This window comes from Acipenser ruthenus, chromosome 8, assembly GCF_902713425.1.
Source record: "Acipenser ruthenus chromosome 8, fAciRut3.2 maternal haplotype, whole genome shotgun sequence".
NCBI lineage: Eukaryota > Metazoa > Chordata > Actinopteri > Acipenseriformes > Acipenseridae > Acipenser > Acipenser ruthenus.
In genome coordinates, this window is record NC_081196.1 from 22,735,110 (window position 1) to 22,749,858 (window position 14,749).

Sequence of the window (14,749 nt, forward strand, 5' to 3'; positions counted from 1 at the left end):
CAAGTGCTCCGGGTTACTGGTGGGTCCCTGGCGGGTGGACTCCCTCCCTGTCGCGCTCCAGCAGTTCAAGTGGAGCGCGGACGGTTTTAAATATCTGGGAGTCCACCTGAGCCCCGCGGAGACCTCGGTCGCAGCCAACTGGGTGGAGTTGGAGGACAAGGTGGCTGCTAGGCTGAGGTCGTGGTCGGGTCTGCTGAGACTGCTTTCCTTCAGGGGACGGGCTTTAGTGATTAACCAACTGGTGGCGTCGATGCTGTGGCATCGACTCACCGTCCTGAGCCCGCCCCCTGAGTTTGTGTCCAGGGTCCAGAGGAAGCTGACGGACTTCTTCTGGGCCGGAAAGCACTGGGTCTCTGCGGCGGTTCTGAGCCTCCCTCTGGCCGAGGGAGGCCAAGGGTTGGTGTGCATCAAGAGCCAGGTGCACACCTTCCGCCTCCAGACGCTGCAGAGATTCCTCTACGCAGACCCGGCCCCGCAGTGGTGCACGCTGGCGTCGCTTTTGTTGCGCCAGCTGCACGACCTGGGCTACGACCGGCAGCTCCTTTGGATCGACCTCCGGGGAATCCGTCTCCCCGAGCTGCCGGTCTTTTACCAGGACCTGCTCAGGACCCGGAGCATGTTTTCTGTCGGCCGAGACGCCGTTCCGACCGAGGGCGAAGGACTCCTGCTGGAGCCCCTGCTGCACAACCCCCACCTGGGTGCGCAGGCGTTGGAGTCCCCCTCGGTGCGGCGCGCGCTGATCTCGGCCAAGGTGACCAGAGTCTGGGATCTCCTGGATCGCGAGCGGTCCGAGTGGCTGACGCCCGAGTCGCTCGTCGCCAGGGCGGCTCGGGCGACCGTCAGGACGGCCGGCCGCGCGATCCGGGAGTGCAAAGCAGCGTTGCACCCAGACTCTGTCAGGTATCTCGAGGGAGTTCTCAGGACCGGGGAGCCATCTTCCATCCCCCCCCCTGCCCCCGGCTCTCCGGTCCTGCTGATCGAACCCAAGGCGCGGGCCCCCCCCCGGCCTCCCCTCGAGAACAACCTGAGCAGGATCTCGCGTTTCTCCTCGACGCCCCTCCGATCGGCGTCGAGGAGGACCCTGTACGCGATGACGCTCCACACCCTCCACTTCCTCGCCCTCGTCTCCCGCCGAGACACCGCTTGGCGGGAGACCCTCCGACCACCGGAGGGCGTCAGTCCCCAGTGGGAGGCCCTGTACTCCCCGCTGGTCTCCAGGGGAGCTGGGGACTTGGGGTGGAGGGTCCTGCACGGAGCGCTCGCGTCAGGAGAGATCCTGCGTCACTTTACCGACTCGGACGCCGCATGCCCTTTCTGCGGATTGTCCGAGTCGGTAGCTCATATTTATTTTTTGTGCGCCAGGCTGCAGCCCTTCTTTTTGCTGCTAAAGAACCTCATGCTGCAGTTCTGGCTGCATTTTTCACCCACCCTCCTCATTTTCGGGCACCCTGTTCATGGCTCCACCAAGAAGAGGGACCTCCTCGTGAATCTGCTCCTGGCTCTTGCTAAACTGGCAATTTACAAGACCAGGAAGCGTAAGATGATCGGGGAGGGTCTCTTTGACTGTGGGGCCATGTTCAGGGCCCTTGTCCGATCCCGGGTTAAGTTGGAGCACGCCCACGCGGAGTCTGCTGGCGACATGGCCACCTTTGTCGACCAGTGGGCTCTGGGGGGCGTGCTCTGTACCACCTCCCCTTTTGTTATAAAGATTTAATTTACAGTCCTTTTTACCGGGTTTTCTGTTTATTAGTTAAGGCCTAGTCCTTGTTGGCACCCCTATTTTAGGGGTGCTAAATTGAATTTTTTCTCCGGCCGCCTTTGAGCGGCCGGTGCACCGACTGCCACTGGGCGGTCGGTGTAGTCCGGCCTACTAGGCTTTAAATAGGACTACTACTACTACTACTACTACTACTACTATGAGGTCGCATTTTTTTGAGCTCCTGCAGCAGTGTTTCAAAAGCATTAAAAACAGTTGTTAAAACTTTTTATTTTCTAAATCTTTACATATTTTATGTTTTCTAAAGTAGTAGTGCACCTTTTTAGTTAAAAATATTCTGGTTAAGTTGTTTTATTTTTTTAAATAAAACACTTATTTAGTTTGTCCTTTCTCTCCCTGCACTTGCCTGCATAAGCAAGTGCAGGAGAGATTTTACTTTCTTTGAATTTTCCTTCTTTTTAAAAACACTTTTTTATTAATTCGTTAATTTTACTTGAAAGCTTTTATTTTTGTACTTTTAAGAAAATTATTTTTATGTAAATAACTGTTTTAGGTTTTTTGTTAAAAATCGTTTTGTTTTGAAAAAATCCCCCATCTCTGCTGTGTGCAGAGTGGGGGAAGGGCAGGCAGGGAGCACAGGCCGTGTGCTCCTTTGTTTGCCCTTTGTTTGATTGTTTGATTTTCTTTTAAGTTTGAAACTATTTTTTTTTAGTTTTGAACTTTTATTTATTTTTGAAGTTTCTTTGTGCCCCTGCACTATTGTAGTGCAGGGGTGGGTGAATTTGTATTTGTTTGTTTATTTAAAAAATAAATAAATAAATACGTTTGTTTGTGTTTATAAAAAAAAAAAAAAAAAAAAAAAAAATTCCCTTTGTTTTTGATTGTTTTATTTTTGTTTTGTTGTTTTTTTTAAAATAAATATATAATTTTTGTTTGTTTGTTTTCCTTTTAATTTCACTACTCCTGCACTATTGGAGTGCAGGGGTAGTTATTTTTCATTTCTTTAATTCTGTTTGTCTTGTGTGTGCCCCTACACTGATTATAGTGTAGGTGGTTGTTTGTCTTTTTGTGTGTACCCCTGCGCTAGTAACTTTTTGCAGTGCAGGGGTGTGTCTGTCTTGTCTGTGTGTGTGTTTTGTTTTTCTATTTAACAAAATAAAAATAGACTAAACAAACACTTATAAGAAATAAAATTAAATAAAAGAAATTAAAATGAGTGGGCCACAACCCCCCAGGCAATGGGCAAAGGCGGCCGCGAGCAACGCGGCCCCCCCATTTAAAAACATCACCAGGAGGCACGGGGTCAGGTGCCTCCTGCGAGACTCCCTCTCGATCGAGGGCTTCGTCAAGGCCATGGCGAAGGCGGTGGGACCAGCAGCGATCGTGGCGGCCTCCAAAATGTACGGGAAAGCCGTGTTTTTCCTGAAATCGGAGGCCGCCGCGAACACCGCGATCGAGAGGGGTCTCAGCGTGGGGGGCATGTTTGTCCCCATCGAGCCCCTCGCGGGGCTGGGCAGCAGGGTCATCCTGTCCAACGTGCCACCGTTTATTCAGGATGCCCTGCTCATGCCCCATCTGCAAGCCCTGGGGGAGGTCAAGACGGCCATCCACCCCATCCCCCTGGGCTGCAGAGACCAGGCCTTCCGCCACATCTTGTCCTTCCGCCGCCAGGTGACCGTCCACCTGGCGGGGAGGGACACCGCGGAGGGCAGCTTTGTGGTCCCCTTCGAGGGGACCAATTATGTGATCTTTTATTCCTCGGAGGAGGTGCGGTGCTTTCACTGCAAGGAGCTGGGGCACCAGAAAAAGAGGTGCCCCAAGCTCCAGAAAAGCGCAAAGGCACCCGCGCAGGCACCGCACCCCTCCGAGTCCACCTCGCCCCCGGGGCCCTCCAAGAGGCCCGCAGAGAAGGGGGGCAAAAAAGTACCCGCCCCCCTCCCAGTAACATCCGGAGGGGGAAAGGGAGAGAGGGCCCCCGAGGCGGCCGGACCCTCCGCGCCTCCCGAAAGCGCGCGGGGGGAGAAGGCCGCCGAGTGGACCTTGGTCGCCCGCCGGAAGAAGAAGGTGGCGGCCAGGTCCACCGGGGAGGCCAAGCGGGGGGAGACGAAGCCCGGCGCCGCACCATCTGGCGGTGGGTCAGGGGGAGTCCCAGAGAAAGGGACTCCCTCGACGGCGCCCCCCGCGAGGCAGGGCGGCAAAGCCGCCCGCAAAACCAAGCACCTCATCCCCGGGTACGATGACGAGAGAAGCGCTGCCGGAGGTGGGCTCCCCGTCGCCGTGGCAGGGCAGGGGACAGCCTCCGGCAGCCTCAGGGGGAAACGGAAGGCGCAGGCGCGTCTTCCCACGTGTGCACGCAAGTGCACACGTCTCGGCCTCTTGCTGAGGGTCCCCGGGGGGGCGATAGAGGGCCCCCAAAAAAGAAAAAGACCGCCTCGGCGTCCCCCCTCTACCGGCGACGAGAGCTCCGGCCCTCGTGCTGCCACGGAGGGGGAGAAAGATCCATCTCCCGAGGCGGTCCGGGGCTCCGCAAAGACAGCGGAGCCCATGGAAGAGACCCCCGCCGAGAGGCCAAAGGGGAGGGAGGAACCCGCGAGGGCAAAAGGAGCCCTTCGGGTAGATCCCCTCCCCGTCACACCACAGACCTCGGAAGCCGGCCCCGACCCTACAATCGGGGGGCCGGCCGCAGCAGAGGTCGCCGAGGGGGCGCAGGAGGGGCCCCCAAAAGAACAGCTGCCTCGGGCACCGCCTTCCTCCGACGGCGACGCGGGTCCTGAACCCTGTGTTGCCGAGGAGGGGGCGGCGGAACCAGCTCCCGAGGCAGGCGTGGGCTCCGCGGACAAAGCGGAGCCCATGCAGGCGACCCCGGCCGAGGGGCCGGAGGGGGAGGAACGACTACCCCTCCCGGAACAACAGCTGCCTCGGGCTCCCGAGGCAAGCGTGGGCTCCGCGGATAATGCGGAGCCCATGCAGGCGACCCCGGCCGAGGGGCCGGAGGGGGGGGGGGAAGAACTACCCCTTCCAGAACAACAGCTGCCTCGGGCTCCCGAGGCAAGCGTGGGCTCCGCGGATAATGCGGAGCCCATGCAGGCGACCCCGGCTGAGGGGCCGGAGGGAGGGGGGGAAGAACTACCCCTTCCAGAACAACAGCTGCCTCGGGCTCCCGCCTCCCGAGGCAAGCGTGGGCTCCGCAGACAACGCGGAGCCCATGCAAGCGACCCCCGCCGAGGGGCCGGAGGGGGGGGAAGAACCACCCCTCCCGGAACAAGATCTGCCTCAGGCTCCCCTCTCCTGCGGCGACGGGGGTTCCGGCCCTCGTGCCGCCGCGGAGGGGGAGGAGAAAACACCCCCTGAGGCAGAGGCGGGCTCTGAGGAGCCCGCGTTTACATTGGTCTCCGGAGCGCGGAAGGGAGGGGAAGAACCGGAGAGGGCAGAAGGTGGTGCCCTCGCGGTAGATCCCCTCCCCGAAGTGCAACGGGGCCAAGAAACCGGTCCCCGACCCAGCATCGAGGGGCCGGTTCCAGTCACCGAGGGGGCGCGGGAGGAGCCCCTGAACCAACAACCGGTGACTGATGCGGAGGAAGGGGAAGGACCCGAAAGGGTGTATCCCCTTTCTCTAGGGGAGGGAGGGGAAGGACCCGAGAGGGTGGATCCCCTTCCTTCGAGGGAAGAGGACGGGCCTGAGACCGTGCCTCGGACCTCGAAAGGGGGACTCAGATCGGGAACGAGACCATCCGGCTCGGCGGCGTACGCCGAGCGCCCGTCTGCGCCCCCTAAATCGAGGGTGCAGACGGTTCCCGTGAGGGTCCCTCCGCCGGACTCTCCTGCCGCGTCCCCTGGGGGGGGGGGGGCGCGCGGAGAGACGGTGAAATTGAAAATAAAACGCAACGCACTCACTCACCAACGTGAGTGCGTTGTGCTTCTCCATCGCGAGGGGGGCGATGGAGAACCGGAGGAGAGGGAGGAGGACTCAGAGTCCACGTGCAGCGTGGGCTCGGAGAGTCTGTCCGCCCCTTCTCCGGACATCCCTGCGGCGGAGCTCCTGGAGTTCCTGGAGGCCACCATCCACCGCAGGGACAAGGTCCAGCTGGCCCTGGACAAATGGGGGGACTTTCAGAGGATCTTAAACTCTGTGAGATCCTTCCTCAGGGCCAGCCACGCCAGCAAAACTTCGGGCACGTGCGTGCACATACGTGCCCGAAAGTTTCACGACCAGTTGGTGAACTTCGGGAGATCTCAGGATCTCCCGTGAGTGTCGCCAACTAACCCTGACAGAGGACAATGTATCGCATCGGGACCGTGAACGTCAATGGATGCAAGGACCATTTCCGCAGGGCCCAGGTAATCTCCTTCCTGAAAAAAGGGGGTTACTCTGTGTGCTTCCTGCAGGAAACCCACTCCACCCCGCAGGCCGAGGCCAACTGGCTGCTGGAGTGGGGGGGGGAGAGTGTCGTTCAGCCACCTCACCGAGTCATCTTGTGGGGTGGCGACGCTCTTCTCCGGGTCCTTTGTTCCCACGGTGCTCGATGTGGTCAACGTCGTGCCGGGCTGTCTGTTGCACCACCGGATCCGGGACGGGGACGCTACCGTTCACCTGGTGAACGCGTACGCCCCGTCCACGGGTCCGGCGAGGGTCCAGTTCTTCCGCCGGATGTCGAACCATCTGAACACCATCGGCGCCGACGAGCTCGTGGTTCTCGGGGGTGATTTCAACTGCACCCTCGAGGCCGCGGACCGGGTGGGGCGCGAGCCCTACCCGCTCTCGTCGGCCGCCCTGAGAGAGCTGATCGCTCGGCTCTCTCTGGTCGACATCTGGCGGTGGCAACACCCGGACGCCTCGGCCTTCACCTTCACCCGGGTGAGGGAGGGGCGGGTGTCTCAGGCCCGGATTGACAGGTTCTACGTGTCGCGGAACCACGCTCATTGCGTTCGCGCCTCCGACATCAGGCCGGCGCCGTTCAGGGACCACAACCTGGTGGCCGTGACGGTGGCCGTGGTGCCAGCTAGGCACTTCTCAGCCTACTGGCACTTCAACAACAGCCTGTTGGAGGACGAGCGCTTTGAGCGGTCTTTCCGGGACTTTTGGACGGTCTGGCACGGCAGGCGATCTCGCTTCCCCACCTGGCGTCAGTGGTGGGACGTGGGGAAAGCGCAGATCAAGGTCCTCTGTCAGGAGTACACGAGGGGCGCGAGCATCCGGAGGGACTCGCGGATTGAGCGGCTGGAAGGGGAGCTGCTCGATCTGGAGAGCCGCCTGGCTCGCGGGGACCAGCTCGAGCAGAGCGCGTACGAAGAGAAGAAGTGCACCCTGCGGGACCTGCAGCTCCAGCGGTCCCGGGGGGCGTTTGTGCGCTCGCGCGTCCAGTTCCTCCGGGAGATGGACCGCGGCACACACTTCTTCTACGCGTTGGAGAAAAAGAAGGGAGACCGTAAGAACATCACCTGCCTCCTGGCGGATGACGGCTCCCTTCTGACGGATCCGGAGAGCGTGAACGAGAGAGCCAGGGCTTTCTACTCGGCCCTCTTCTCTCCGGATCCCGTCGACTCCGACGCGTGCAGGGTTCTGTGGGATGGGCCTCCCACGGTCGGCGAGGGCGTCCGGGACGAGTTCGAGGGCCAGCTGACCCTGGCCGAGCTCTCCGACGCCCTCGGTCAGATGCCCTATAATAAATCGCCGGGCATCGACGGGCTGACCGTGGAGTTCTACAAGAAGTTTTGGGACTTGCTGGGGCCCGCCTTTGCGCGGGTCCTGGCGGAAGCCTACGAGACCGGGGAGATGCCCCTTTCGATGAGGCGGGCGGTGATAACGCTCCTGCCCAAGAAAGGGGATCTCCGCTGCCTAAAGAACTGGCGCCCGGTCTCGCTGCTATGCACGGACTATAAAATCGTGGCCAAGGCCGCCTCCCTGAGGCTCAAGTCCGTGCTGGCAGACGTGATCCACCCCGACCAGTCCTACACGGTCCCGAACCGGACGATTTTCGATAACATCTTTCTGGTTCGGGACCTCCTGCACTACTGCAGGAGGACCGGTCGGTCGGTCGCCTTCCTGTCGCTGGATCAGGAGAAGGCGTTCGACCGGGTGGATCACGGGTATCTCTTCGGAACCCTGCGAGCATTCGGATTCGGGCCGCGCTTCGTCGGCCTGTTCCGGATGCTGTACGCCTCTGCCGAGTGCCTCGTGAAGGTCAACTGGTCCCTGACCGCGCCCCTCGCGTTTAGGAGAGGAGTGCGTCAGGGCTGCCCTCTGTCCGGACAACTGTACGCGCTGTGCATCGAGCCCTTCCTCTGCCTCCTTCGCAGGAGGCTCACGGGGTTGGCGCTCGGCGCGTCGGACACGAGGGTGGTCCTGTCGGCCTACGCCGACGACGTGCTCCTGGTGGCCTCCGACCCGGTTGACCTGGAGAGGATGCGGAGCTGCCAGAGCGTCTACTCTGCCGCTTCCTCTGCCAGGATCAACTGGGACAAGTGCTCCGGGTTACTGGTGGGTCCCTGGCGGGTGGACTCCCTCCCTGTCGCGCTCCAGCAGTTCAAGTGGAGCGCGGACAGTTTTAAATATCTGGGAGTCCACCTGAGCCCCGCGGAGACCTCGGTCGCAGCCAACTGGGTGGAGTTGGAGGACAAGGTGGCTGCTAGGCTGAGGTCGTGGGCGGGTCTGCTGAAACTGCTTTCCTTCAGGGGACGGGCTTTAGTGATTAACCAACTGGTGGCGTCGATGCTTTGGCATCGACTCACCGTCCTTAGCCCGCCCCCTGAGTTTGTGGCCAGGGTCCAGAGGAAGCTGACGGACTTCTTCTGGGCCGGAAAGCACTGGGTCTCTGCGGCGGTTCTGAGCCTCCCTCTGGCCGAGGGAGGGCAAGGGTTGGTGTGCATCAAAAGCCAGGTGCACACCTTCCGCCTCCAGACCCTGCAGAGATTCCTGTACGCAGACCCGGCCCCGCAGTGGTGCACGCTGGCGTCGCTCCTGTTACGCCAGCTGCACGACCTGGGCTACGACCGGCAGCTGTTCTGGATCGACCTCCGGGGAATCCGTCTCCCCGAGCTGCCGGTCTTTTACCAGGACCTGCTCAGGACCCGGAGCATGTTTAACGTCGGCCGAGACGCCGTTCCGACCGAGGGCGAGGAACTCCTGCTGGAGCCCCTGCTGCACAACCCCCACCTGGGTGCGCAGGCGTTGGAGTCCCCCTCGGTGCGGCGCGCGCTGATCTCGGCCAAGGTGACCAGAGTCTGGGATCTCCTGGATCGCGAGCGGTCCGAGTGGCTGACGCCCGAGTCGCTCGTCGCCAGGGCGGCTCGGGCGACCGTCAGGACGGCCGGCCGCGCGATCCGGGAGTGCAAAGCAGCGTTGCACCCAGACTCTGTCAGGTATCTCGAGGGAGTTCTCAGGACCGGGGAGCCATCTTCCATCCCCCCCCCTGCCCCCGGCTCTCCGGTCCTGCTGATCGAACCCAAGGCCCGAGCCCCCCCTCGGCCTCCCCTCGAGAACAACCTGAGCAGGATCTCGCGGTTCTCCTCGACGCCCCTCCGATCGGCGTCGAGGAGGACCCTGTACGCGATGACGCTCCACACCCTCCACTTCCTCGCCCTCGTCTCCCGCCGAGACACCGCTTGGCGGGAGACCCTCCGACCACCGGAGGGCGTCGGTCCCCAGTGGGAGGCCCTGTACTCCCCGCTGGTCTCCAGGGGAGCTGGGGACTTGGGGTGGAGGGTCCTGCACGGAGCGCTCGCGTCAGGAGAGATCCTGCGTCACTTTACCGACTCGGACGCCGCATGCCCTTTCTGCGGTCAGTCCGAGTCGGTAAGTCACATTTATTTTCTGTGCGCCAGGCTGCAGCCTTTCTTTTTGCTGCTAAAGAACCTCATGCTGCAGTTCTGGCTGCACTTCTCCCCAACCCTCCTCATATTCGGGCACCCTGTTCATGGCTCCACCAAGAAGAGGGACCTCCTCGTGAATCTGCTCCTGGCTCTTGCTAAACTGGCAATTTACAAGACCAGGAAGCGTAAGATGATCGGGGAGGGTCTCTTTGACTGTGGGGCCATGTTCAGGGCCCTTCTCCGTTCAAGGGTTAAGTTAGAGCACGCCCACGCGGAGTCCGCTGGCGACATGGACACTTTTGTCGACCAGTGGGCTCTGGGCTCTGTACCACCTCCCCTTTTGTTATAAAGATTTAATTTACAGTCCTTTTTTGACCGGTTTTTCTGTTTGTTAGTTATTGCCCAGTCTTGTTAGCACCCCTTTATAGAGGTGCTAAATTGAATTTTTTCTCCGGCCGCCTTTGGGCGTCCGGTGCACCGGCTGCCACTGGGCAGTCGGTGTAGTCCGCCCTCTGGGCAATAAATAGGACTACTACTACTACTGTGTTTTAGTTGTAAATGTATGACTGGCGAAAAGCTGTATTATTCTTTGCGGCACAGATGAATAATACAGCTTTTCACCAGTCATACATTTACAACTAAAACACATTACTGTTTGCACCAGTGTGATACTTGTTTGGTTATTCAAATTATTATTTGTTTGTTCTTTTGGCCAACGTGCCCTTTTGTTTTGAAAGTGTTTTGTTTTGTAAACCTGTTTATTTTTGTTAATAAACACTGAGCACCGTAGCGTCTCGGTTTTGCCCCGCCATTACTAGTTTTGGTTTCATTTCCCTGGTCTAATGTTGCCCCTGCAGCCATCCTATTCACTAAGGTGTATATTGACACCTTTTAAAACTAGATTTCCAGCCCTGCAAGGCTCTAATTAAGGGTATGTTGATTTGGAAGTGCTGTGATTGACGACTGCACAAATCACTACGAACAAGACAAACTGCAGATCACCCACAAAACCGTATATATATTTACAATTTTACATAACCCAATTTTTTGCTCATCAGTTAGTCTCACATTTGCTGAAATGTGAAAAAAATGATATTAGAAAGAGCTTTAAGGGCTAAATTCAGTACATTGTACCCCGTTCAGATGGGTGTTTCCGTGTTTTCTGAGCTAAAATCATTTGTGCATGCTCGGGCAACCACGTTTTAATGTGTACTAACACCACACCGGCACACACGGTACTACATTCATCCGACTCTGTAGTATACTCATCAGCCCAGGGAAGAGCATTGTGATGTGTACTGTGTATTTTGACTGCTTGATGATCAAACAAAATGTCAGTTTCAGTGATAAAGACAAGATGGAATTATACAGTTAAAGCATGAAAGATTGCAATATTTACAAATGTTTTTACAATTACATGTCTTGCAGAACTTGTGTTTATAATGCTGCAGCTTCCTATTGCTTTGAAATAAAATAACGACTGGAGTTTGCATACATTTTAGGTTCTATTGCAGTCACCAATGGCTTTCTATTTTCTTTGTTGATCTGTGTTTATTCTATTTTACGTAACAACGTTTTTAAAAGCGTCTTCGTCATCTGCTATGTTGCTCTTTTCATCTTGATATCATTTTCTGTAAAAGTCTTCAACTCTCTTCAAAATCAATTTGCGATTCTCGAGGACAGTCCCATCCTCTTGATTGATTACTAAAATCAGATTTTTTCCTGACAATTAGTCATTGTTTTGCTTTCTTCATGCTTCGGTTGTTTTCAATAGTTTTCTCTACCAACCTACAGTTGAATGACCGTATACCCTCAGTAATGCGCTTTCTTACTGTCTTGCAGAGCTCAATGTATTAAATCTTTGACTTCAGAGCTGCTGTTTGTTTCATGTCCCTTCTCTTCTTCATGAGGTATTTTGTCTCTTGCGTGATCTTCTGGTCGCATTTTGTACACTGTGTTCCAGTGATGTTTTTTGCTTTTTCTGCAATTACTTGTGTCACTTCCTCATAGATTTTGTTTACCTCGATTGCTTCATCTTTTTGCAGATCTTGAAGAGCAATGAATCTATTCTTCAGTTCCAGTTGAAACACCAGGCTTTGCTTCTGAAGCATTTCTACGTTGATTGTGTTGGATTTCGTCATCACGAGTTTCGCTCTCTCCAGTGCTGTGTTTAGGTGTATTTTGCATCTTACAAGTCTGTGGTCACTTTCTGTGTTTGAAAATTGTTTAGTACGGAGACAACTTGCACGGTGTGCTTCTTGTTGGTGATTATGTAGTCAATTTCATTCTTCACTCCGTTGGGTCCTCTCCATGTCCATTTCCTGATGGGTTTTTTCTGGAAGAAGGTGTTCATGATGAATAAGTTCTTGTTCTCTGCAAATTCGACTAGTCTGTCGCCCCTCTCATTCCTGTCGCCATGTCCAAATTTGCAGACTAAATTCTTGTCATCTTGCTGGGCTCCTATTTTGGCATTGAAGTCACCGATGATGAACTTATAGTGGCTCTTCCCATTTTCATGTAGTTCTCGTACTTACTCATAAAAATCTTCGACGACTTCATCCAAATAGCTTGGATGACCTGAAGTTATACTTCCTTGAAACTTTCATTATCAGTCTTGCAGACCTCTCTGACGCTCTGTCAGTCTCTACTACGTTATTCTTGATTCTCATGTGGACAATGAATCCAATGCCTCCTGTTCGTCCATCTTTAGAGCCTCGGTAAAAGAGAAGATACACACTATTGAGTTCTAGCAGTCTTTTTGCCGTACTTCACTTAGTCCTACAAATGTCCCACTTGATTCTTCAAAGTTCTTCTTCCAACTCTTAAAGTCTTGCTTCACCTGAAAGAGATCTGCAGTTGTACGTGGCCAGGGTCAGTGTTCTGTGGCAGCCTAAAATTGTAACCCTGTGATTCTTAGCACTCTCTGCCTTCATGCCTAACCGGCCACTGCCTTGGTTGGTGGCAATCCAGCCTCTGGGGAATGAGGGCCATTTTTTTGTTTGTTCTTTCATCATGGCGGGGTTGGCCATAACTCACCACGCTGGCCAAGTGGGTTGGTATGTGCCCTTTCCACTTTGGTTGAGTATGTTACTCAAGCTTTCACAGCATGGTTGAACCTGCCAGAGTCAGGGGACCCCATTGTACTACTTCTTGAGAACCCGTTGTCACCCTCCTGCCACTTTGAGGCAGTGGAACTTGGACTTTAGGAGGGATTATATATAAATCAGTGGTTGGAAATTCTGGCCTGTGATTGGTTAAAACATCATAAGAACAAAAATAGATTGAACTACTGCCCTGGCATCCTTACACCCACGGGGCAATAGTCTCCATCTGTCATGTGATTGATTCACATCACTGTCAGTCCCACCCCTTTTCAAAGGAAGGGCTTTCATCGTTACTCCTCACAACAAGAGAAAATGGCAAAATGTAAAAAAACTGCTCAATAGCGATTCTGTGAGTTAACAGAAAATTAAATTAACATCACTGTCACTGTTTTCTGACTTTCTGAAATTCAAACGACGAAAACAATGACGGGTGGGATATTATTATTATTATTATTATTATTTATTTCTTAGCAGACGCCCTTATCCAGGGCGACTTACAGTCGTAAACAAATACAATTTCAAGAATCACAGTACAAGTATTAATACAATTAAGAGTAAGATAATTGCTGACTGTGCATAATAAACCGGATTATGCAGCAGTCAGCAATCCAGATGGAGACAGGGAAAAACTATGCGGTATGAATTTCAAAAAAAAATTCTGTTATTTATTTATGTTATTTATTTATTGATGCTGTATCAGCTATATTAAATACAATATTATAGTAAATATCAGCTGTTTTTAAACAAAATATATAAAAGTGGTATTTACTATTCAACCTTGCCTCGCTTATTTTCTTTAGTGATTCATATATTAAATATGTACTGCAGACTCAGCCATAGTGGAAAATGAAATGGCACTCGGGAAGACTATTGTTAACTCCAGGCTGCAATGCCCTCATCCTGCGGCTTCCGGCATTATAGCCCTGTCGGTAACAATAGTCTTCCCTCAGGTCAAATTTTTCCACTATAGCCCTCCTCTCCAGTCCATATTTACTATATACACTGCTGAAAAGTCTTAAGACACATTAGGAGTTACAACAGATATCGATGTTATGAGCATCAACAATTTACTTAAACCTCCACAAGTGTTTTCCAGTATTATAACAACTTTGACTGTTATTAATACAGCTTAGTTTGGATGAGAAGAAGCCAAGCTTGTCATTTAGCAATCTTTAATTCACATTGACCAGAATCTTCAAAAACTTGTGATCACAACAACTCAAAGTAAACTATACATGAGCAGCTAATATGAAGCATTGTAGTAGCTTAATCCATCAGATTTACCCAGTGGTTCTCAACAGGAGAGGCACAAACAATTTTTTTATTTAAAATGTATGTGTGACATGACGTTCTGTAGATGTCGTGGGTTGATTCTATGGTAGTATTAACCCCCCCCCCCCCCCCCAAAAAAAATGTTCAAAATGTCTAAGACTTTTGCACAGCAGTCATTCTTGTACCGTACTCCCTTAAACTTGTATACAGTTCAACCTAGCATGGTGTCCGTCTCATTCTCTGCAAGTACACAGCAAGACACCACACCCATCTAAATGAAATTCATGTTTATTTTTAATTTTTTAAAAGGACGCTGGGACCTGAACTACGATTGACAGCAGCCCAGCCCAACACGTTGCCGCTCTCCTAAAGTCTCAGCTGTTCTCATAATCCTTCTCATAGAGGTTTTGTTTTCACAAATCACAACAACGGGTTGTTATCAATATGGTGAGATAACTGTAAAATATGTGTAAATGGCTGGAAGGTGGTTTTGTTTGTGCGTTTCTAAAAATGGGTACTGTTTGTTTTCCTACTGTAACAATACCATAATATTTAGCTAACTGTGAATTGCAAAATTAATTAAGCTGCGTGTTAAAAAAGTTCATGAAGACATATATGATTAAAGCAACTGTTAAATACAAATGTGGGGCTGCATATCTTTTTACTTGTGTTTATTTCACCTGTCTTCTGTGATCACTTGCCCTTTTAAATTAACATTGACACAAGATCCACTGACAACCAACGTCCTTGCATAGTCCTAAAGTGCGCGAACAGCGCCAGCACCACCACTTTACCCATTCATGAAAATCGGGCCCTTGGTGTGCAAGTTGTTGAATTAATATTCTCT

At 53.6% G+C, this 14,749-nt stretch overlaps 1 protein-coding gene across 1 annotated transcript in view; it reads right to left on the minus strand.

Annotated features, from left to right (window-relative positions):
- The window catches only part of LOC117407526 (nucleolar pre-ribosomal-associated protein 1-like), a 102,033-nt gene that overhangs the window by 67,608 nt on the left and 19,676 nt on the right, over window positions 1-14,749 (minus strand). The gene's annotated exons all lie outside the window — the stretch shown is intronic.